Source organism: Pungitius pungitius, chromosome 1 (genome assembly GCF_949316345.1).
Source record: "Pungitius pungitius chromosome 1, fPunPun2.1, whole genome shotgun sequence".
NCBI classification, from domain to species: domain Eukaryota; kingdom Metazoa; phylum Chordata; class Actinopteri; order Perciformes; family Gasterosteidae; genus Pungitius; species Pungitius pungitius.
In genome coordinates, this window is record NC_084900.1 from 7056988 (window position 1) to 7079866 (window position 22879).

The following is a 22879-nucleotide window of genomic DNA, read 5'->3' on the forward strand; positions in this document are numbered from 1 at the left end:
CGTGTGAAAGGTTACTGAAGTTTAACTTTGAATATACTTTATGGCCGATAAACAGTTACATGATGAAGTGATGCTGAATGAGTGTCAACGGCATGACAACGATGAACCAGAGACAGCGATGAGCTTTGTGCACCCAGAAACGTGTAATAAAAATTAATATGTGGAGACGTAATTCTGAGTCATACTATTCTTCATGCGAGAGCCCCTACATATTTGACCGTAACGAAGGCACAAAGTTGAGTAACTGCAACAGAAAAGTGAGAAATGTTCGGCATGATAAGCTCACTTTAGGGTCTATAAACGCAAAAGATATGTTCATAGTCCTGACAAGGATATCGTTAAATATTAAACACTGTTCAAATGCCTTAAATGCTTTTTTTATTTGTCATGGTTCAGTCCTAGTTGATGAGTGTTTCCCAGCCCGATGCGGCTTATTGTTCATGCATTACGGCTGAAAAGAAGAATGCATCTCTTAAAGATTCTATGACATGGAAATATAACTTCAATAAATAACTCCAGTTAAAGCATTATTATTTATTTTCATGCACATAGAATCACAGACTGACTTTTACTCATATTTGTTTGATTTGGTCCGTTATGAAATCATTCTACACAGCTCCTTATTTTTATTCTGTTGTATTTTTCCTGTTGATTATTTGGCCCATTCCACCAAACCCGACTGCCCTCAAGTCAACCACAAGTTAAAATTATAACAATACAAAAACGACAATATAAAAACGAAATTAAGGAGGATCACAATCTGATCCAAGTACAGGTTCAGATTTCTAAAAGGTTGAAATGGAATTTATTGCAAATAATCACAGGGAAGGTTAAGACAGGAATTAGATTTACTTAAACGGTTTAAATGTTTAACAAAGTGTTGTTTTTAAAAAAAAACTTTATTAAGTCCTTTACCAGGAACTCAATTCACATAAAAATGGAAAAAGTGGGTGGCGGATTTTCCGTACATACATTTACACAACATGAAAAGCAAAAGCATCAAAGTTGATGACATTAAGTATCTTCTAAGCACACAAAGTGAATTTTAATTATATTTATCAAGCAGGTCCACGCAGTCCGTCTATTAAACGGCACATTTGGAGCTCTCTAATTAACTGCCGTGCTCTTTTAATGAAAGGATTCATACATTAGCCTCCGAGTGAACGTATTACAACCACCTGGCAGACGAGCGCGTGCTGATTCGGACTCAGCAAGGTGGAAGCTCCCATCCCGGTGAGTTTACATCAGATGACATATGTACCGGCAGATGGGACGGATAGTTCTTCCAGGTTTATTTACCAGGGACGGCGGCAGCATGTTGTACCAACTGATCCAGCCAGGTGCCAAAATCGGATAGCGAGCTGATTGATGAAAACGCACACACACACACACACACACCTGAATATGGAGCCACGGCCATCATAAAGGAGTTGGTTACTCAACCAAAAACATTTAAGTATATCGTTGGAAACTGCAGGCACGGTGGACAAAAAAAAAAAAAAACATTTTGTGCCAAGAAAAAGCATCACAGGCTTGATGCCTGTAATTGAATAATATTTTAGTGTAAGACTAAAGAAGGCACAAAATGCTGTGCTGTCGGCACACTGCCTACAATATTGAAGCAAATGAATAAAGTACACAGCTTCAGTCCACTGGGAAACTGCTGGCTTCATGTGGACTCCATGACCATAAGCTCTACTCTATTGGATGCCATATTCATTCACCCCCCCCCCCCTTCTTTCCTGCCGTCTCCCTCAATCAGCTTGTTTACCTGGCAGTCATCCCAGAAAAAAAGCAACCGCCTTAAAATAATCGCTCAAGACTCGTCTTCGTAACATAACCTCCGTTTCCCTTTCTCCTTTTCTTCTCACTTTCTAATTTCCATTCTCTCTCGGACACATTCACGGCCTTCAGAATCCCACACATCTTAGCGTGTCTCCGAGGAGGGTAACTGGAGAGGTCGGTCCCAAGACCAAGTTGCTACTTTACTTTTGAGAGCCAAAATGGGAAATTAAATATGACAAAGGAGAAATTGGTTAAACTAAACCATCGACCACCACCGATCTCAGCATGATTTATCTTTTTTTCTACTCTTTTTGAATATCTTAAAAAAAGGGGACATTTGCAGGACAAACTATAAAGTAGGGGTGGGGGGGGGGGGGGGGGGGCAGAGGAGGACAGGTGGCTGCTGTCCTCCCTTAGAGTGGGAGCTCTTCCATAAATCTCCCATACACAACCCGAACATTGTGTTAAAACGGCTTACACACAAATTGCCTGTTATGTGAGAGTTTGATCAACAGCCAGTAAAGCAATGCAAGAAGACAATTGCATTTTAGAAAAGAAAAAAAACTTTGAAAGACTAAAAATTGAGGCATTTCCAGTTAAAATTAAAGCTAAATTTCCCTTTTACTATTTTTAAGTTAAGTGTTGTCGAAATGTGCTGGGTCACCCCTACATTAGATAACAAGGACCCTTGTGTCACACACACACACACACACACACTTCAAAATCCCCAAGAACAGAAATAGACATCTTTAAGAATTGCAAAGGGTGGAAAAATATCAAAAGGGAAGTTCCAATTGAAAAAGCATACTTTTTAGAGGGGAAATACGGTCAACACTATTGCACTGTCTAAAGGCGATGGACGGCATCATTTCATTTTTTCATTATATGACTGGGGGAATTTTATATATATAGTCTGTATATATGTATTTTGGGCAATCACAAGATACTAGCCAAAAGCAAATTTGAACAGTTAATGTGTCATTTGTTTTGCAGGGTCTTTTTTTAAAGCTATATTGTGTGCGATGTCATGCTGACCCCTCTTAAACAGCCGGAGGGAATCAGGGCAGTTAGTCACCTCGACCTCTTTACAACCAATCAGAACTCCAATGATGGCAGTGATAGAAAGACGCTCCCCACTCCATAATTACTCTCAAGCCAAGCGAGAAGCAAGCATGTTCGTCACAAGAAACGGTGTCAGCCTCCGCAAGTCAATCGGTCAGGCAATTACACTATATTGCGCAAATACAAAACTATTGAATTACATGTTCACTGTGGCTTTTTGGAGCCAATTTTACAAACTTAAAAAAAAGAATCAGCAGAATCATAAGTGCCAAATCAAACTGCTCCACTATATGTTCAACATACATGCTAAAAAAGGGCACAATATGTCCACAGCAGAATAAAGATGCCAGCACTGGTAACTTCTATGTGGGGATCAGGACACGATGCTATAACAAACACCTGTTGATCACATTAATGAAGAAGTTAATTTCAGTATTGTCATGCAAAAGAAATCTTTGTTTTGGCTGTTCAGGAAGTCGTCTGTGTTGGTCTGCAGGTGCAAAGACGAAGAAACAAACAGTCGGGTTATTTCAGCAATGGTGTCGCCCCCTTGCTAAATATATAACCCTTTCAATATGGCAGAAGGTGGCAGGAAGGAAAGAGGAAAAGAGGGGAAGACGATTTTTATCTGAAAGAGGAAGAATGACAGTTCCATTACCCGAGAGTCGCAGATGCGGGATGCAATCCACCAAGTAGACTTTTTTTTTTCTTCTCCCCATTGAGTGCTTATCAATACTGAAGGTGTGCCATTTTGAGCCATCAGCAGTGAAGGCTCTCATCGATCAGACCCTGAAAAGTCAATCATGGTTTTCACTAATCAAAACCCTTTGCCAGTCATCTTTGCGCTGCACAGACACACACGGAGCACTGTGGGCATCATCATACCGTGTCTCTTAAAGGGGAGTCTGCTCGGAGGGCATTGGCAATGTGGGTAATTACTTACTGCCCGGTGGTTTGTCAAACAAGCCCACAAATACTTGAATTATCGAACCGAACCAATGTTTCATACTGGTGCACATTTTGTGTATTTGCCTTTGACTGGCCAGTGTGCTGACCAGTCTATAATGTTTACACACACACACATTATGGAAGGCCAATCTAACCGTCTAATCAACAACGAGCAAATATTACTGCCAAGACAGCTGCTGTAGCTACCGCACGGTTGATGTCAAGGAGCCTAATTAAACTTCAAATATAGATCAGTCGAGCACATGTAAGTATCTCAGAGTCCATCGTGAGCCCTCATCTAAATTTGCAGCGCAGCATGAATAGTCAATAGCAAAATATTCCACAGGGGAAAAAGATAAATGAATTGTAGACGTCACTGGCACAAATATTTTAGATGTAATTTTCTCAGCAGTTACCTCCTCTCATTCAGGTATCCAATGGTGGAAGACGTAAGCGCCCATGTCAAAGAAATTGAGCTCTCCTCTAAAAGGTCATTTAACTATTGAATCACAATTGTTTATTCCTATATAGTAAACATTTAGAATTATTTTATCCAGAAAAACATTTACAAGAAGCAATCAATGTTTCCTATTTTAGTCTACATTATCAATGTCAATGTGTTTGTGTGACATGTAAAGCTCTATGAGAGATAATTTAGGTAGCCAATAAAGATGATGCAAAATGCCATGTTAAATGTTGAAATGTTCAATAAGCCCAGTGTAACCCTCAATTGAAAATTACTACACAGATTCCATTTAAAAAAAAAAAATTGTGCTATTCCCAATTGTAAGCCACCTGGCCCAACTAATATTTATTCAACTCCAGAGCTTGTTAGGGGTTTGTGTGAGCTTTACAGAGCCTATGTAGTACCAACAGGATTACACCGCTCCAGAATGACAATGAGCCTGAAAGGCTATGCCTTTGCTGAGCAAGCTAAATCTGCAACTACAGAAGGCAAGCGTGTCCAAACGTGTGTGTGTGTGTGTGTCCAAGTGTGTGCATCGGTGCATGAGTTTGTGCCCCGAGTGTGTGCGCACTTCAGTACGACAGGAGGAGAAGAATCATTGAGATAACTGAAGCCTTGGCAGAGTAAAGCCGCACATTTTAAAAAGACTAAATGAAAGATGAATTAAAATCGCCTCATCATCGAGCGTCTGAGCCAAGTGCCATTACTCACAGCGGGAGGGGAGAATGGTAGGTCTTAGAGAAAACAAGTACCATCCACACTTTTGGCTTAATGCAAGTCATCATCTTCGCGTCAGCGTTAATGACATGGGCCATCACTACCGGGCAAAAAGTTCATTACACAGGGATTGTATCCATAAAAGACTCAAACCAGGGCCGCTGGGTAAACAAGGCTGGCTATTTTTCCCCAATAAAATCCATAATGAGTTTTTCAAAAGACATCAACTTTTGCTTGATACATTAGAACGTAACAGAAGAGATACGTCATTTTTGTTTGCAGATTCCAAGAGGCGTCGTGTTCAGTGAGAATCCAGCAGACAGAGACCTGTGGCCGAAACGACGTTGTCGGTCTGATTGGCAGAAAAGTTGTAATGGTATTTGCCACCACAAAAGCAAGCAGAGGCGAGCCTAATTGTGTCATGACGAACACGCTCGAGTTTCTTTTCCTCAAGTCACTTTCTGCCATCTCCGCCACGCTCCGCCCTTCAGGCTGACAGAGAGGGCAAACGGGCTGAGCTCGGGTCCTCGGCCGACCCGTGATGGATGGGTTTGGGCATATCGGGTGTTGGGCCGTAAAATGCCACGCTTCTGATAAATGCCTGCACTTAAAGTTTTCAAACATTCCCTTCTCCTAATAAAGATGTCTATCATGTGGGAATAAGTAACCTTGTCGACCCGCCAAGTCGGCATTGAGCAAAGGGGTGGAGGGCGAGATCGGCAAACCCGCAAATCAATCACGCATAAACAACGCGACAAGATGAACTCGCCGGAGATATCAATTCCAATAGAATACTGCGGCACAAAAATGGATAATAATGAAAGGCAAGGAGCGCTGCCAGTAATAGCATCAAGCTAATAAAAGAGATAAGCGATCACATGGGAAGCTGACTTGCAGTAAAAGGAACAATATCAGTTCTCATTCTTTGTGATGGCGCAGGGAGAAGGGGGGGGGGGGGGGGGCTTTTCATAGCTGGAGTAGCCCAGATTAAAATAGTCTTTCTAAAGATCATCAAACTTTAGACTAGAAGCTAATTAAAACACAATCACAAGCAGACAAAGACGCCTTGGCGAAGAGGCAGACAGGTTGCAGCATTGTGTTGGCATTATTTATTAATATAGGACAGCTTTTTCCAATAGTATGGACAACATGCACTTCAAGGAAGTAATGATCGCACTGGGGTTTTTTTTCCTAATGCTTTGCAAAATTGCTTCCAAAAGGTTCTTATTTGTTGCTGCCAAGGCCAGATCTGAGAAGGTAAATGAGACATCTTTACAATACAATGGCACAAGGGGCTGCTGCTGTATTAATGTTCTGTCACATATTGTAAAAATCAGATTTCTCCTACTTGCAAAACACGGGACTCGGGCTAAAGAAGGTTATTGAGATGTGTTCCATTTATATTATTTTTGCATACATTTTGGATTTCTCTCAGAATGTTGAACTATGTTGTTTAATTCAAATGCAAAAGGGGCGAACTGGCCAAATGTACTGCACAACAGGTTATATTCCCTCAGTTAAGTACCATTTGGAGCCAACAGGCACAGGCTACAACACTGTTTACTCCATATAGACGGGGAATCATCCAAAAAAGGGGGGGTGGGCGAGAGAAAGGATCAGAAAAAAAAGAAAGAAAAAAAAGGTGGTGAGCTGACAGAAGAGGGAATTGGCAGAAAGGTACAGGACAGGAGCTATGCGTCTGGAATCTGCGTCATCCTCCTCACTCCATCAACTCCAATACGCACGCTCAGATGATGCATGAAAATCCATTTATGCTACAAGCCGGGAGGGAAGACAACGCAGAGAAAAAACAAAGGAGCGATACAAAGGATGGATGGAAAGATAAATGCATCTCTACCGGTACTGTGGAGCCAAAAACCCAATGGCACCACCGAGCAGGAAAAAATATCAGTTAGCGTCTACAATTCATTTTTGGTTCCTCAATGGTAGATTAATCGGACAGACACACATTTAGCTTTTACACTTGTCTTGATAATATGCAAAACTTAACCCATTAATGGATGTATGGCATAGTCTTCTGCAACAATAGTTTCGATATTTCGTGCCACGTTATTGTTTTCGGTTTAAAGGGAATCTAAAAGAAGAAAAGAATATATAATAAATGTGTAATTAATCGAGTGTCTGGATTCAGGAACATTTCTCAGTTGCTCGACTCCCACACGTCTGATGGGGCTGATGGGCTTCTATTCTAATCAATCAGCTCTCTGCACAGGCTACATAATAGAGTTCAATTTATTCACTCTGTAAGGAGGTTCAACATATTCATATGGGAGGACATTTTCATGCTATGCCTCCTGAGAAGATATGGTATTAGAAAAATGTAAAATCGCATGGATTAGAGACAAATATGACATCGTCAGAGCTTTTTATGAATTAAAAACCAAATTGTAAATTGCTTCAGCGATAATTACCACTGCAAGTTACCAGTTATCAGTTTTATTCAGGCGTACTATGGATTAAAATAACAGCATAATACTCATTGATTTAGGATTATGCTATGTGGGTGGCATGCAATTTCTAAACTACAAGTAATAAAAAATGTCCAAGCACAAATTAAAATGTTAAATGCAAACGTATCGTACAAAATGTCATGAGAGCTAAGATCAAGACTTGGCTATGTTGATTTGAAAACACTGGTTTTGACTGTTTCAAGAGAAAAATATCAAACTCAATCGTTGTTTTTCCATATAGTGAACAGTGTAAATGCTGTGCAACGTATTCCTTATATGCATTTAAAAAAATGAGGACTCAGGAGGATCAGATCTGGAAACATATTTGCAATATTTCTATTTCATTGCACGAAAACTCACAATGAATAAAGAAAATGAAGGCATCAAAAAAAAAGTGCGAATTAGATTGGCTCAGTTAGAAATCCAGAAGGCCAATCCAATCCAATCCAATCCAGAAGGCCAATGTTACTGGGTAAAAAATTATGGGTGATGTTGATTGTCATGTTAGACAACCATTTTCAGCCTTTTCCCAGCAGAGTATGGGCCTGAGAGCTGCTCATTATAAAAAAAAATGGACCTTACAACAGATCACAAGGTGCTCAAGTTAAAAACTGACTTACATGCTGCCATGCCACACTAAGACGGAGTTACCGGATCCATTCCAGAATAGTCCGGGTTATCTTTTGGTCAGACGGCTTTCCCTTCAGAGGTGGGCACAAACTCAAACACAGTTTTCTGTACAAGGTAATTATTTGAGCTTATCAAATTATATCTGAGGCACACTTGTAAGTCCCTCGGGACCGTCCATTCCTTTACCAAGTCCCAGTCAGGTTGCTTCTGAGGAAAACGCTCTACAACGGATATAAACTGAGTGCCTCGTGATTGAGAGAACTCTGGGGTCTCATGACCTTGGGCTTCGTATTGGGAAGGTTTCCTTCCATGGTGACATCAACATATCACAGGTTAAAGCCCAGGAGAAACTAGTTGACACTGTCCAAGTTTTTGACCCATTCAGGATTCAGTATGCTTACTTTTTTCCACCATTTACAAAAATAGAAATAAATGCTTTATATCCAGCTCAATTCTTTTTTTCTTAAAGAAAAGTTAAGACCAAAAGATCTATTATAATTGGAGAAGAGAGGTCAATGAACCTTTTTTCTGGGTGATAGCTTTTATTCCAACAGCCCTTTTATGACTGCAGAATTACATTGTGCAAAAGTTACTTACCACTTTGACATTAAAAGGAAATGTCTTCTGTTTGCATTTGAAGAGACTCTACTTTTGGATGAAATTAGAGTGAATGTTTCAACAGTGAAAATATCACTGTTGGAGGAGGTATTTTTTTTAGAATAAAACCACCGAGTGAGAGTGTACCAAGTGCGCTCAAATTGTTAAATAGTGCGTCATTTGGGAGGTTCTCCAGCTCCCATCTCACACGTGGACCCAGGTGTTGGACATCCACACTAATTGCCCCCCGTGGTTCGCCTGTCTGTAGCACACCACCTGGACTTCAACAAAGCACACAAACAGTTGGGACTGTCAGAAAAGCAGGTTTTCACGCCTCGTCGCGAGGAACAGATTTTGTTTCCGACAACCCGCAGAATTCTGTCTAATTGCTTCGAAAACATTGTTTGTGCCTTATAGCTAGTTGGAAGTGATCTTTGCCCATTCAGTTCCATGGTTATTTATTGTTTACATAAGATATACCACAACCAGTACGAAAGGCAGATATCTTTAATTGTACGGGCCACATGATGGTGACCAGCGGATGGGAAAGTGCTTGTTTATCAGAGCGGGGCCAGCGTGTGCTCTGACTGGGTCAAAAGTCCATTTATCTTGCTGAACAAGGTGGTAGAAGCCGGCCAGGATTAAAGAACTGGGTCTCTGGCCGAGTCTCACCTTCAGCGCTCTCTCAACTCGGAATGAGAGTGCTCCATCATCCGACGTGCTCCGTGACACCGGCTGGGAGCACAGGGGGGGGGGGGAAAAGAGCAATGGGGTGTCGCGCGCTCCACAAGCACCTTCCTTGTTGCGCGACCAGAATCGCTCTGGTTTCCCCTCACGCATCAACTGCAGGTAAACAGAGAGGAAGCACCTTGGTGATCAAGGCCATTAACGGTGTCCATAATAAGCAAGCATCTGAGCGGCGTTAACTTACTTTGAAATGTAATATACACATATACGTATGTCAATGCTTGACTTTTTTGCGGCGCGATATTGAGAAGTTTCACAATGTATCAACATTAATAACTGAATTTCCCCAAAAAGACGCAATGGGTTTGTTTAGTCTCAAATTTAAAAAAAGCCTGTGCGACTTTGTCTCCTTCAACTCTTGAAGGGGAGAAGGAAAACGCGTTCCATAGTTTGCATCACATTCATTTTAATTAGAGATTGTGGGCATCGTAAGACGCACATGCATTTTAATTTAATCTAATTACCTAAAAAGCAGGACTCTATCCATTACTGTCACTTTTTAATCACGAGGTTATTCACAAGAGCAACAAAATAAGTAAAACTGGAGGACTTTCTCCTGATGGTATCACCACCTCTTGGGCAATATCAATGCAGTTTTGTAAACAATAAACAAATAACGTCGCATTTAGAAGGTATCAACCACATCATTTCCAGCCAGCCTCCTGCCCTAGTACCTTTGAAATCAATTGCCATGCACAGCATGCACGCACACTTGTTAAGATACAGAAAAATATGCATCTGGAATACATGGAGAGTTCCTTCACATTTGCCCCCAAACAGTCATGCTGAAAATCTAAGGCAAATTTTCATTTTACGGCCCGTCAGCTCCCTGATACAGAGCAAATGAATGCAGCAGCAAACAAATCTATCAAATCCTACATCAAAACAACCTTGCTCTCTCTCTCTCCCTGTGACTTAAGGACACAGACGGAGCAGGGGAGCGAGGTGAGGGAAGAAGCAGGGGCAGAGAAGAGAAAGGGAGCAGCGGTGCGCGGCACCGAGTGTACAACCCAATCTGCTGACTTGAGAAAAGCCCTCAGCGAGGAAGCCCTTTGGCTCCAGTCCGGGAGAACTGCAAACTCTACCCGAGGACGGTTCCCCCCGTCTCGCTAATGGTTCACAATTAGGACACTACGTGGGACCCGTCTGTTGACCGTAGGAGCGCTTATTTTGGCGGGAAAACCAATAGATGGTTCGGAGGCCGTGATGCAGGAATGCGATAAATGAAAGTAGCGACCGCTGCAAGTGCACTGACGTATAGAGCAGCCTCAGTTCAGTTCAATGCATCTCCTGAGGAATTATGGCGGGTTTAAAATGTCAATTTCATGCCATATAGACAATGATTAAAGAGCCTAATGGATACCTGTCAAGAACATGACAGGTTAATCAGTGTCTTTTCATAAAGCTTTTTGTCCACCTCTGCTTGAGCGTTCTTTGCCTTCAACAGGAACGGCAAGAGACAAAACGGAAAAGACATGCGCAAGCTGAGACACTGGAGCGTTAATTAGAGGCACACGTCTGAGCCGTGCCATCTACCTCGGTGGATCCACTAAATGCATGCTGCTGCTGCTGCTGCTCTTGACAACGCTCCGAGGCACTTGGATTGTTCTTGGTTCTCGGGGCACAACTGGCCCTTCCGTTTGAGAGGCCATCGGTTGATTCAGTAAGGAGAGAAGTAGTCGGATGTGTACATCTCGATACGGATCGTCGTCACAAACCAAAGCCAACACGCGCAGAGACTTTTGGCCCTTCTTTTGAATTATAACTTCTTCTTTTTTGATAAGAACTACTAAACTTAGAACATCTTCATCTAACTTTTTTTTTTCTGCAAGTCACTGCACTTGAAATGATGACTTTAAAAAAATTAATGTGCCGCTGGTTACTTTCAAAGGGCTCAGAGTACTGTGAGGGGGAAATGCAATCAGTCATCAATTGCTATAAATTTCATTGCAGAGTGAAGAGAGACTGACACGTTTGTGCTGACACTGTAGAATAGTTTGACAGAGCACAGGCTGGTTTTACAGTGAGGTTTTTTTGCAATGAGCTTTTCCATTAGGGAAATATCTACTCCGAGTATACACCTCTGTAGAGGCGCTAAATGTGTGTGTATTAGGTCTACGTGTGTGCATGCATATAGGCTAATGTGTGTAGTCTGCATACATCACAGCAGCAAATATGAAGCAAGCACAGTAGGTGAGCTCATTTACACTGAGGCAAGTGCCACTGAAACCATTTAGTTTAATAAGCTATAACTCATTGTGTCACCAGGACAAAAGACTTGTTAACATGAGGGATGAATTGCACTGTATAAAAAAGGCAAATATACTGGTTCAGAAATCTTGTTAACGAGAATGTGAATCCTATAACCTGCCGCCTGATGGAGCATTGATGCTCATGCCAAACCGATTGAACAGTGACACATTGACATGGCGTTACTACAGAAAGACTGTAAAACTGCATCATGAATGACAGACATGATGAAAGAGGAAACTACGTGAACCAACTCTCCCGGAGATCCACCCTTTGAGTAGGAATATTCTCTTCTATTTCTGCTTTGGGCAATAGCCTAACTGGTCTTGGCAGTGCACCTTGAAATGATGCCAAATCCACGCCATATTTGTGTCAAGAGTTTTTATGTTTACATGGCTACAGGTGTCTGCTCAATGTGACAGCCATCACTGGTAGTGCCAACTACGGAGTTTTACAAAGAGAAGTAGTGTGATGCGAGTGAGCATGCAGCCATTCTGACGGTTTGTCCATGTGGACATTCCAAGGTTTGAGTTTGTTCAGTTGTTCCAGTTCATGAGGGACTATTGAGTTGAAAGCGGAGGAGAGATCAACAAATAGCATCCTGGCCTAAGTGTTTGGATGCTCCGGATGGGACAGGGATGCGTGGAGTGCCATTTCCCCGGGAGGACAAACTGGTGGCTGTCCAGATCACTGGGGATGCTGGCCTTGATGTGGGGATAGTGCAAGTCTCTCGAACCACCTAAATATTTAGGTTTGGAAGTATAAAGTCCTTGGTTTTTATCGGAGTTCATACTCTCTGTATATCACGGTTCTTATTACCACTAAGGAGGTCTGGTTGTCGCTCGGTTTGTTTGTCGACAGGATAAGAAAAAAAGAAAAAGAAAAAAAAAAAGTCAGATGTTCATTAAAACTTAGTAAAAGTGTGTAGCATGAGGAAAGATAGATAATATGATGGGGACCAGTTGTTTTTGTTTCTCCACACTATTAATGAGACAATTTTTGTGCATTCAAGTGAATTTAGTTCTCCACATTTCTAAGCTTTCATGCTTCAGGTCTACATTGGAAATTACAAATATGCACAGTATATTGCAAGTATTTAAAACTAAAATCAATGGATACAGGCTGTATAGGGACAGCGACGCCAACACGAAACCGCTTTTGCACAATGTCACACCACTCCAACCCTCTGGCAAGTCCCCACCACAACCCATGAAAACACACACTTTAATCATTTAGATTCCCATTATCACAGCTTCCTCTTCTCATTACTCAACCCAGCTCTCATCACAACTGCGCCACGAAACCAAAATTAATTCATTACCTTGTCTTCACCAAAAGGACTGCTATCTTAGCAGGATTTAAGTTCTCATTTCAAACATTTGACGTTCTCGATACATTTTCTCTCACAACCTAGATTAATTAGAATAACTCAGATGAAACAGAAGACACCAGGCATAATATAACTGCTCAAGTGAAAATGGCAAAGAAGAATAAGACCAGCGACTCATTGAGACAGCAAAGTGTGAGTGGGGGCTTCCCACCTCCAGCAGGTTGTCAGTCCCACAAACCTGTGCCTAGCGGCTTTGAACACTGTGTGCGACCATGCTGGGCTTGTTCTTTTACTCTGGGCTTCACTCTGCTGCTGCCCCCCCCTCCCCCGCCGCCACCCATTTCCCTCCCGCTTCAGCGCATTTCACATCTAAAGGGAAAAACAAGCAAGCAATGTCATTCCTCTATTATTTGCCAGGAAGCCCACTACTCAAGTCTTGACACTTGCATAATGAGAAGTAGATGTACGCATAGTCCCTTCCCAGATGAGAGCTTTATTAAATGATCTCCTTCACCAGCAGAGTTTGATGAGTTTTTTGGATAAGAAAAAAAAAAAAACTGTAAAATGTGTCAACGCCTGTATTGGCACAATGGAAATTATGCCCTCTGCAGCTGCATTTTATGTACTTTAAAAAAATACTTTCTATATATGTGTGTTGACTATGCGCCAACGCATGCAATAAATGACAGAAACATTGTGTGCAGTAGAAGTCATTCTCTTCCCCTCTATCGCACTCACTTTGAGACGCTCGTCTCATGCCTCAGCCCTGACAATCGTGCTACTACGATGCATTAAACTGGTGGTTTGCAGGGCAGCTGCGGCTGGTTGAGCTGCGCATATTAAATTACCTGTAACCTGACCGATGCAATGACAATGACGATGACCAATGGGCTATCCTGAACCTCCCTGCTGTCACTACATTGACGAAAGCCAAGGCCTGACTTGAACCAATCGTGTCTGCCTTAACCGGCTACGCTTGGCAGGTCTTGCCAAGAACTGCCTTGGGATTCATATTTCAGCGTGGGAGAGTTGTCCCCCTCACCTGAAGCGTGGAGGAGAGCTGTAAAAAAAAAAAAAAAAAAACGTCAGGGGAAACCGACATTTCAGTTTCATATCTGCCCAGAAATTGCCTTACATATCCAGTGTGGGAGCATTTTGGATATGACGCGCAAAATGATTTATAGTTGCCGATTGCTGATAACACGTTGGACAAAAAAGAAATCCATGTTGCGAAATGCCGAAAGAGGGGCAACTTTAGCAAAAGACAGGTTAACGGTGGTTATAACTAATGCATTCATAGGCCTGTAAGAAATATTTAAATGAATAAATGGTAAAACAATATTTAGGGAAAACATTTAGGTCTTGACAGCTCTAGTTGGGTGGTGCTCTTATCAAAATGATCATTCCACTGCAATACTACTAGCTCCCTCATTTATTTTAAACCTCAAATTTGCGAAAACAACTTTTCACGACCAAATACAAGTTCCCTTTAGAGATGTTGGCACAGGAAAATAAACATAGAAACAGTCTCAGGCGGATCAGCATTGATGCTCTCTGGAAAGCGGAAAAAAAAGGAAAAAATTAATTGGGAAACTCTGGGCTAGAGTGCGATTGTGACTTTGATCAATGACTGGGGAAACTCATTACCAGCGTGGGCCAGTGCGTGAGGCGGACCCTAATTGTGTGCCAGTCTGTAATTCTGTGCTGTAATTGACAGCTGGATGAAGCAGGTGTGCCCAGAAACACAGTGGCGCGATGAGAGAGACAAAAGGAGAAAGGGACAGAGAGATCACAAGATGGGATGAGGAATGGGGAGCGATAATGGATTAAGAAAAGCAAAGGGAGGTTCTTACCTCTCCGTGGCACATATCTACGGCTCAGGAGACACACACAGAGGTCCTGGATGGATTTGTTTGTCCAAAGAAATAAAGTGGGCAGAAAAAGGAGACTCCAAAGAAGGAGAATATTTAAAGTAGACACTTGTGTATTACTAAAATCAGTTTCACTTTTAACTAAATTGTGTGGCAAACAGTAATTTGAGTCTCATCATTTTGTGATGTGTAGCCACAGGCTGAATTGTCTTTTTACTTGATCACTATAGACCCCAGTGATGCTATTGACAGGATATCGGCCATGTTGTATTACAAAATGCATGCGTTTCCGACTTGATTCAGTAATAATTGGCCAATTAATTTCACGTAGAAGGTATATAGTTATCAATTGTTGGGAAAGCGTGAGACCTAGCATTGAATCAGTACTACAAGTTGATACCCTAAATTTAAGTATCAGTATTAAGAGGCTGACATGCATTAAAATTCACTGAGAGCTCCTTCTCGTGGAGAATCCGATGTGGGCTATATTTGACAGTGTTGGATTAATAAACTAGCTCACATCTGAGAATCTAATAGAAAAAGTACAAACAAGGCCTTTGTAGTTGCTTAAAGTGATGCAACCGATTTATGGGAGGGTTTTTTGGCCAGCTCCCACGAGCCAGGAGCAAAGAATGTTGAATTCAATCAAGCACGCCATAATTCCTTGCAATGTATGAGTGGAGCTGACTCACAGGCTTCTAATGGCTGCTCATAATCAAGCACCATGATTAACGCACTTGGGAAAGTGGGCACACACAGAAAATCCTTTGGAGAAGTCCCTTCCCTTAGAGCTAAGTACACTCATTACCTTGTGACAGCGGGTACGTGGGTGCTTCATTCGCTTTTATGTCGGTTTGTCTGTATTTGCTCATAGTTTTTCCGATTTCCATAAAGTGAAAAGGCAGCAAAAGAGCCCTTGAGTGTAACATTTTGAAGTCTGTATGCTGGATATGAGGTGCCGGGAAAGTCTAACTATACTAATTGCAAGTTTCATGGAATCACTCGCAGCAAAAAATGGAAGAACGGTATAATTTTAAACTAAAATAGTTACCAAAGTTACCGTATGCATTATGTTAAAACAGAATCAACCACGGCTGTATTAAAAAAAATATATATATTTTGTTTCAAAACTACTTTTTGCCATTTGATTTATCCAATAAGATGGTACCTTTGATAGGTCTCGGTCAGCACAAAGTAAACCAAACCTCTGAGGATCCTTTGATCGGAGACTAATTATAATGATAACCCTGCTGATGGAGACTTGAGTGGCCAGAGGCCAGACGGTGGATGACATTATCCACGTGGCCATCTACATTAAATATCCAGACAGATGCTTCTGCCTCACAGACTCATTAGCCAGGGCCATCCAGGTTCTGGACCACTAACTTCCACTTTGACCACAGCCATCTGTGTTCTAAAAACATTGTGGATCCATTGAAAAGAGAATTTAGTCAAATTTAGTGTTGACTGACACTTTCACGTGTTGGTATTTTCATCTCTTCAACAAGAACTGCAAGCAGTAAAGTAGTTCTACTAATTACATATACATGATGGATGCGGTCATTTCCAAAAGCATGAAAGTATCTGACAGCCATTGCTCAAGAGTATTACAACATCTACAGTCACGCAACGCTCTGCGCGTCAATAAACAAGATCTAAAAGAGTTTGGAAAGTTTGGCTCAGCAGTTTTCAACTTTAACGATGGTAGTTACGACGGCTGTGCAAATTTAGACCTTGCAAGTGCGTCCATGCAAATGCATACACACACAAACGCTCACACCATAGCCTTGAGGCACATTGGAAGATGGATGGCCACTAAGTGTCTTCTGAATCATATTACAGTCCGCAGATTAGAAGCATTATAGGTAAACCTCCTGGCAAAAAGATTAGTCTAATTAGTTCTCTTCAACTATGCTCGTGTTTGGTTGAACACATTCATTATGCATTGCCGGTTTCAAATATGGAGAAGCAAGTGGAATGCCACTTTAAATCCAGTGTTTTTTATCTTCCAATTTGTTTACCCTTGTCATCATAATGAGACTTGAAATACTTAAATGGCTCTCGAAACGATTTATTGATGACGATATGCTTCATATTTGTTTGAGGAAGCTTGGCCACAAAAAAAAAACAATACTGATGAAAGAGCTGAACTGCTGGGACTCACATCAAAGACATCTTCCATCAACCAAGACGGGGTTTTTTTCCCCCCCGACTGAAAATATGGATTTGATGGTACTCATCTCTCACTCCTAAAATAAGCAGACAGATGCCTGACAAATGTCCTGATATCTATCAAAGTACTATCTCGGTGTCTTGTTTTTTCTCCCCTCCATCCATGCAGCTGTGACGATACATCACAGCGGTTGATCCCTGAATGCCTGCTGAACGTCACACACATTTTCTCACAGGCTGCCGGTGAGTTTTTGTGCACAGGTATGCGTGGCTTGTGATTTGTTAGTGTTTGACTGGGGGGGGGGAAAAAGCCCCGATGTGTGCAGAGAGCTCGGCTGTGGTTTGTGTGCATGCGGGTCCACGTGTGTCCGCCTTATCCAGAGACGGATAAATCCAATCCATTACCTGGCTGGGCTCAGGGCATCTCAATCGATGGCACTCTCAGTGGCTGCTGATGAACTTCCCTCTCTGACAAGGTGTATCATTCAGACCTGTCGCAGCGCAAGACTCCGTCTGGTATTTTAAAGCACCAATTTTTTTGTTACGGCCCGACTCAGCGGACAGTGTCCGCGCCGTTATGTATGTAGTATGTCCACCGCACATTTGGGTTTCTAAATTATTCTCCGCAACCAGTAACTTCAAAAAAGGCAGCAAGTAGAGAGACGTGCATCTATCATGTCGCAAACCGTAGCATCTTCCTCTCCATCTATTATCAATTCCTGCACGGGTCAAACACAAAACTGTAATTATATTCAATCACACTGAATAAGAAGACACTGAATAACATGCATCACGCATATCGAATCTGTGCTCATCTACAAGCATATTTTCTTATCATCTGGCTGCAACTTTCCTTCAAGCCAAAAAAAGAAAAAGAAAAAAAAGAAGGAGAAGGATGGAGAGATGAAGGAGCAGTCAGTGTGAAGGAGGAGGAGAAGATCAAATGGCAGGGCGGTTATGAGATGTGTGTCTGATGCCTTTTCAGACTGTGCTGTTTTGGCCGCCGCACCAGTCAATCACGATTACAATGGCGGGGAGAGATGGGAGCAGTGGTGCAGAAAGAGCAGGAGTGATAATTACAATGCAAGGGACAAGATAATGGGAACACGCTGCACTCTCCCAATCATTCCGTGTATCAGCAGCTGACTGACCCCCCCCTTACTGACAACCAGCAATCACAGGTCATATTTGTGAAATCCAAAATGGATTAATTTGATGAGAGCAGTGGGGGTTGTGATCCGTCGCCGTGTATGCACGTGTTTTTGAGCACAGTTTTGTCAAATGTCAAAAGAATATTTACTTGTACTTTTCCCTCTGAAATAAGCACATGAGCGTGACATTATCCGTGCGGCATGAAGAGAAGGACCATGAGCATTGCACTGATAATTCAGTATATAAAATCATTGCAATACAACAGGTTACCACAATTTATATTTGAATGGTAGTTTCTTTAATCTGTGTAGTCCTTCACCATGCGGAGAACAGTACATGTTATCCCACTGCTTCCGTTTAGTACAGTCAGCTGAGAACATTAATCATAGGATCATCTAAAATTAAATTAACCATAAAGCGTAAAGAGGCTTAATGAAAATGAAGTTGTTTATGTGCAGATGTGCATGATTATAAGGGAATCTCCTCTCCCTTGGAAGTACTAGAGATGAGCAATGGGATTTTAACCATTTGAAAAGGAACAACTGAGCACTCCATTGATACCCAGAGGCATTCAAGCAAACTATATTAGCCACAATCAATCATGGGAGGGGAATAGTTTGGGTTTGGATTTACTAGTACTACATAAAACTAAAATCAATTTTTGTTGGGTATACATTTTGTTTTATTAAGCCTTTGAAATATGCCATGTTATGCCAATGCTTTAAGACTATATGAAATACTATTTATATTAGCAATTAACTTACAAGTGCAGTGTTTGCAACAATTTCCCCAGAGCTAAGGTCAAAAATGCTTCCTGCTTTGACCATCTAAAAGCAACAGCATTACAAAATATTGAAAGTCTGAGAGAATTAATCCTTTCTGCTTGCACAATGTCAATCAAGTGATCCTTACCACCAAAGCTGTTCACATAAATACACGAGAAGTGGAGGATGGAGATTACATACTAGTCTGTTTAAACAAGAGTCAGAGATAAGGTTGCCTCTCCTCCTTGGCAGCAAACAAATGGCAACGTTGCACAGCCATTTCATGCTTAGCAAAACCCAGCATAAAAAGACTAAAGGGTGGATCTCCTCAAACGCACTACGTTGCGTACATTGCTATCCTACTCTTCTCTCACATTACTAACTTTGCTTGACTAGTCATTACCATTACCACTTGCTTCGGACCGGGCCCCGGCTGACAGCCACTGCTACGAATAGTCAGATTTCTATTACATTTCGATGCATGCAGTGTGTGGCAAGTATCCTTTGTGTACACTCTGTACACATGACACCCTTGGCACTTTGTCCATCCTTCTCTGTTGGCATGTGCAGACTAAGGGACGCTTGACGAGGAACAGACCACACAGTTAGAGCAGCCTGTGGGAGAAGACAGAGCTAATCCGTGGTTATCAACCCTTTTAAGCCTGCAGACTTCAGAACCATTTGCAAACGCTGTCTCAATATCCATTTTGCCTTTCCGCTTTCCCTGGCGCGCAAAGATGCCCGTGTATGCCCCCGAATCCGTGACAGAAGCCTGCAAGCGGCAGCGCAAAAATGGTTTCCAGGGAGACAGCTAAAGAAATGCTCCTATATGCACAGGGATACAATGTGTTACGCCCCATTTCTGCTCACAAGCTAAAGCTCCCGAGGTCCGGGAAGCTTCTACTTGAACCCGCGTTTGTCTCATTATCTCAGAGAGCAACAACTGACGATTGTGTTCCCACCTGCCGATCAGCGCAAGAGTAATGCGTGTCATTTTCATGTGGGATTATCACAGTGTTTCTTACTACAAGAAGGGCAATTGTGTTAAAACTACCCAATTCAGAAAATGTCGGTAGAAAAAAAACTCCAGGTTTCTTATTTATTGCCTGGATCTTCAGAACACAGTAATAATGGATAATAGATTAAATGGGATTCTAAAGGGGCATTTGAATTAAATGAATTTAGTATTTCTGCAACCCTGTGTCACAGCAACCATTTGAAATATTTAACAACCTTCTTGTTTTCCAGCCACAATTATACTATAGCCTGTAACTGACCTTAAAATGTCAAGTCAAGTATTTATAATACATTTGTGATGACTATCAATTGAGAGTTTGTATGATTCAATTTGTTTGCAAAAACAAAGGTCAAAACACCAACATGCAATCAGTTTGGCCTCTGAAAAACTGAAGAACATCGCAGAAGGCTCGATGAAAAATAGAATTTTCAAATTACAATTAAACTGCAAATGACAAAGAGAGAAAAGGTTGACAGAAAGCATTTGTTAATGATTTACACATTTCTAGGTTCAGTATTGTCTATTGCTCCGCACATGTTTTCCATAATTCTAAACTTTGAGATGGCATTCAGAGTGTTAAAGTCTCAGCTCACTTCTTGCATGATATTGATACAGGTGAAACTTACACTATTGTGCAAAAGCTCATTACTTTCAGTAATTCAACTTAAAAGGTGAAACTATTATATAGACTCATTACATGCAAAGTGAGATATTTCAAGCCTTTATTTGATATAGTTTTGATAATTATGGCTATATATTTGTATATATATACATTTTTTTTTTTAGTTTCACCTGTACGTTGAAGGTGGGCAAGACAACAGCAGCTTGTTGCATGTGTAGAGAAACAAACACGCCTGTAGAAGGCAAAATAAAAATAAAGAAATCAGGTCATCATGTAATAGTGGGGAAAATATGACGAAAGAAAAACATCTACGATGAGGAAACGTAAACGAGAATGAAGGAAAGGCACAAAAAAAAGTGATTTTTGTTTCCAAAAGAGCCCTTTCCTCTCACACTATCCTACCGTTGCTCTCTGCGCCTTAACATGCATCGTGATTTTGTTTCATGCAGGCAAGTGGGAGAGCTTCATAAGTGGGTCTGCCACACCACCTTGGGCTGGACGGGAACAAAAACACAATACTGTAATGCCCCCTAGTGATGAATTATGATAATGACACAGATGACATCCCATGAGTCAAATACCAACAAGCATTGTAACTAATTAAGCTTTGTTGATATAAGAAGTGCATTTTGTAATTATTTGCACATGATTCATTCAAAGCATCAGGACCCTAACCAAAACTATGTGTGACATTGAACTTGAGAGTTGTGATATCACAAACATGTTATTAAAATAACATGAGAAAGCAAGGCTTTGAAAAAGTAACTACCTGTGCTCCCTGCAGCTTCTTTCCTCTGTCCATGAAGCCAGCTTCTCGAAATTTGGCTGTCAGGATGACAACAAGAACAGAGGCTTGTGAGCCGTATGTGTGTGATCATGCGTTTGTCTGAGCACATGTGCACAACTCGACCAGAGCGTTCTGCTGACGGAGAAAGTCAGACAAGACAGAAATACACTGTGAGGAAAGGAAAAAACATTTGACAAGTGAAAAAAAGCTGAAAACAGAATTACAGCAAACATATTTTTGTATAAAACTTTCAAAAGCTATGTTAGACTATATGGTACTTCAAGATGAATAAAGGCTTTTATAAAAAGAAAAAGCAACACCAAATCTCAAACTAAATTGGCTGACATAAAAATGAACCTGTCTCAACTCCAGCCGCTTTTTCAATCCCCTTCTTGAAATGAAAACGTTTCCTCAAAGCCAGAGAGCTAGTCAGCGATAGAAATCATGAATTTGCAGCTCACAGCTGAAAATGATTCACTTTACAAATGTCGTCGCCTCTGCTTTAGCCTTGCATACATTTCAAAACTTCTTGGAACGTGTTGCCACGGTCTAGTTTCACCCACACGTCAACCAGCATGACCAAAAGCCTGATCGAATGGTTCCTCCAAAGGCCCCTATATGCAACCACCAATAAAAACTACAGGTCCCATCTACATAGAACACACAAAGAAATGTTGAGGCAGCACAATTTCATCGATCTTGTATCCTGACCCTCAATTCCAAACAAAAGTCTTGGCAACTTCTAGCGGAAAAGACTCTCATAGCAATTTTTCCCTCTTAATTAAAATATGGGTGGTACCAAACCCTTGCTGGCTCGTGCCATTTCTAATGGAGCTAATACATTAAAAAATAATCCACTTACAAGATGGTAGTTGCTCCATTTTGTATTCAAGCTTGCGGCCACATTGCAAAAGATCAAATCAGTTAAAAGTGTTTGCTAATGCCATCGACTTTTCTTCACCGCACATATTTTATCATGGCAGGAAAACTGCATATATTACAATCATCCTTCTCTTTTAACGTTATCAACCTGTGCTTCTCCGGCTAGGACCTGACAAACAGCTAGTATTAAAAAAAAAAGAAAAAAAGAGAGAATGCATTTTAGTGTTGGCAATATAAAGATGCCTCCACGCAGACTACTTCATTTACTATCTGGCAAAAAAAAAAAAAAAAAAAATACCAGCACAGAAACACAGTTACACTTTATCATTCGTTAAATCACTGTTTGCAAGATGCGGTTACTGTTCATTCTCTGGAAACAGCCGTCATCAGTGGGACGCTTCGTTCCAGCTCCGAGTGCAAACGGTGACTTGTCAGTGTTGCCACACAATGTGTGTCTCAAATTGTATCATTGGGTATTTGATGTGGAAATAATGCATTTCATGCCGGTGTTTTAATAACCCGTGTAATTACATGCTAACCCCGTGAGACCATTAAAAAAAAGGTGGCAAGGTTTTGAAGTTGACTGCTTTTTTGTTATTGAATTGGGT

The 22879-nt window shown here is 41.3% G+C and overlaps 1 long non-coding RNA gene across 1 annotated transcript; it reads right to left on the bottom strand.

Annotated features, from left to right (window-relative positions):
* Positions 1 to 774: 774 nt before the first annotated feature.
* On the bottom strand, positions 775 to 21468 carry LOC134127091 (uncharacterized). The gene is made up of 3 exons (XR_009956003.1): positions 21372 to 21468; positions 21005 to 21096; positions 775 to 1361 (listed from the first exon to the last, which is right to left on the bottom strand). It is a non-coding gene; the product is annotated as an uncharacterized LOC134127091 (long non-coding RNA).
* Between the last annotated feature and the right edge of the window lie 1411 nt (positions 21469 to 22879).